Source organism: Suncus etruscus, chromosome 1 (assembly GCF_024139225.1).
Source record: "Suncus etruscus isolate mSunEtr1 chromosome 1, mSunEtr1.pri.cur, whole genome shotgun sequence".
NCBI classification, from domain to species: Eukaryota; Metazoa; Chordata; class Mammalia; order Eulipotyphla; family Soricidae; genus Suncus; species Suncus etruscus.
The window spans coordinates 167828702-167831563 of NC_064848.1; positions in this window are offsets into that span (position 1 = coordinate 167828702).

A 2862-nucleotide genomic window follows, 5' to 3' on the forward strand; every position below is an offset into this window, starting at 1 on the left:
TCTTGGCACGGCCACCAGAAAGACTTTGACATTTTAGTTAGACCTCTGGCTCCTATCCCTTTAATTCTTTCTGCTTCTCTGAATGGCATCTAAAATTTCTCCAAAGCAGGGGAACTGGAGGGTGCTTGCCTTGAACATGGTAGACCTGGGTTTAATATCTGGCACACCATCTAATCCCTGAGTACAGAACCAGGATAAGCTCTGAGTACTGCCAGACATGGCCCTAAAACAACCACAAAAGGTTATTCCCAGCCTTTCAGTGTTTCATGAACTAACACCATAACCCCCTCCATCTCATTCCCCATTAGGTCTCCCATTAAATCCCCACCATGCACACAGACCTTCTGCTCCTTGCACCCTCAAATCCTACCCAACCCTTACCCCAGGGCCTTTGCACAAGAGTTCCACCAAGAACCCTGCAACTGGGACTCACTCTTCTCCCTTTTACTTGATTTCACTTCTCAAGGTAAAGCTCCCCTTTTTCTGGTTTCTAGTAGGGAATTTACAGCCTTGGGAGTGTGGGGGCATGGGATTAGTCCAGGGAAGGTACAACATGACATGACATGGTGATGGAGGGAAGTGGTCGCTCTGGTGGAGAACGAAGTACTGAAAAGAGGTATAAAGTGCCTAAAGGTAGCAGGGGAGGTGGTCCTGAAGGGAAACTGGGGACATTGGTGGAAAGAAGTGGATACAGTGAGTGGACTGGTTTTAGAACCTTGTAGCCCTAAAACTTGAAACTCAATCATGAATAACTTTGTAGTCAGTGACTCAATAGAAACAACGAGCTCCCCTTTTCAGAGACATCTTCTAGAACCATCTCAAATGATGTCTTCCCTGCATTTCCCTCTCTCCTCTCTGGCCCATCTTCCATAACAAGGCCACTGATCCCTGACCTCTGCCAGCCCAGTGCAGTGGAATGTGTGCTCTAGAGCAACAGGGACTGTTTCTCCTGTTTAATTCCTCACTGGTGCCTCACTGTATGCCCAGCCCATTGCAGGGACTCAATACTCTTTCTTGAATGGATCCTGGAATGGCGTTGATGATGAATATTAAAAGGTTCCTGTTGAGACTGGCCACCAGGACTGGCCCCACTAGGTGGGGCAAGGGGCTGACTATAGGAGGAAGCCAGCCTGAACCAGCATAGACTTCCAAATGCTAAATTCTTACAGGGAGAACAGTAATTCAAGTAAGAGAGAAGATTGAAGCCTAGGAGATAGAGTCCAGGTCTCAAACGATGTAGAGAACTAGAAATGACTGGGCCAGAGAGATAGCACAGCAGGTAAGGCACTTGTCTTGCAGGCAGCGGATCTGGCAGATCATATGGCACCCTGAGCTCCACCAGGAGTGATCCCTGAGTGCAGAGCTAGGAGTAAGCCCTGAGCACTGCCAGATGTGGCCCCAAAGCCAAATAACAAACAACCCTCTTTCTCAGAAATAGGAATTGTTGAGCAAACAAAGCTGATGATTGTCCCCTCTATTTTCCCTCTACTAGAGGGAAAGCAAAGGCTGGATTTGCAGTGCCATCCCTCACCTGTCTACCCTACTTGACCAGATCTTGCCTGGATCATATAACCTTCTATGTCTCAGTTTCTCCACCTGAAAAAATGGTGAACATACCAATTCCTGCCTCTTACATTACCCAGAGAGGAGATGAGCAAAGGTCCAGCCATGCAGGTGTTCTTAGCAAACAGCAGCTCTTTATCCTTGTTTATCTGTTCAAGCAGGAAGGGCACTGTGGGACTATGGAGGGACCTCAAGAGGTAGACTCCATGCTGAGCATGTGTGAATCCCTAAATCAGTATTCGAGGACCCACCTGGCACCTCTGGAGACAGCCTTGTTGCCCCCTGCATTCAGGGTCCTGAATTCTCAAGCCAAAGAATCTCCAGGAGTGGGCCTGGGACCCCCGAGTATTCCTCAAGGAGGTCCATGTAATAAGAAAGAAAGAAATTTGATAATGCTTCTATTACATCAACCAACACCAGGGCATCTTTTTCTCGAGTTTTGCTGTGGAATGGAATGGATACCTCAGCTCAACCTCTCCTGCACAATTCCTCTACGGCAGGCAGCAGGAGAGAGGATGCAAATTGCCTTCTGCTTCAGAGGACCTCAAGCCACCTTCTGAGTGATGAGGGCAGGTTCCAATGCCAACCTGACCAGTAGGTTCCTGGGAGGTCAGAGCAGGCATGAGCTTAAGAGAGGACGCTCTGCTACCACTGATCCTAGAATGTTTAGACCTACAACCCAGATCTCTGGAACCAGAGGTGGGGAAGTGGACTATGTCTCTCTGGCTTCTCCTCTCAATTCTGCTTCTGATCCAGTTGTGCCCTCTTGGGCAAGACCGGAAACTCTCCAAGCCTCACAATGAAGCCTCAAAACCACCCTGCAAAGGCGATTTCATGCTCCCATTTTACCCGTGGAGAAAGTGAGACTCAAAGAGGTAAAACAATTTACCTGAGATCACACAGTTTATCAATCCAGGTCCCAGCAGGAAGTTGATGATGAAGGAGACTGAAATAACCCGAGGAAAGTTTAATAAAAGAACTATTTGTGAAGGCCTGGGCAAAGTATCAAAAAACCACAAGGGGTAAGGAAGGTCCTGGGGGCAGGTAACTGGAGATGCCTTTAACTGCAAGAGACAGTCCCAGAATTCAAGGTGGGAAAGAACTGTGTGGAGAAGGCCACCTGCCAGGGCCTACGACCTTTCATTGACAGGCAGGCAAGAAGATGAAAAAATAAATACCTATCCTTGATACCTTAAATACCTTCCCCTCATCACTTGCTGGTAGTCTCTATGGAATGAATACATCCAGATGTCAAGGGGGAAAAGGACCCTCTGATGCCGTATAAATATATCAGCCTTC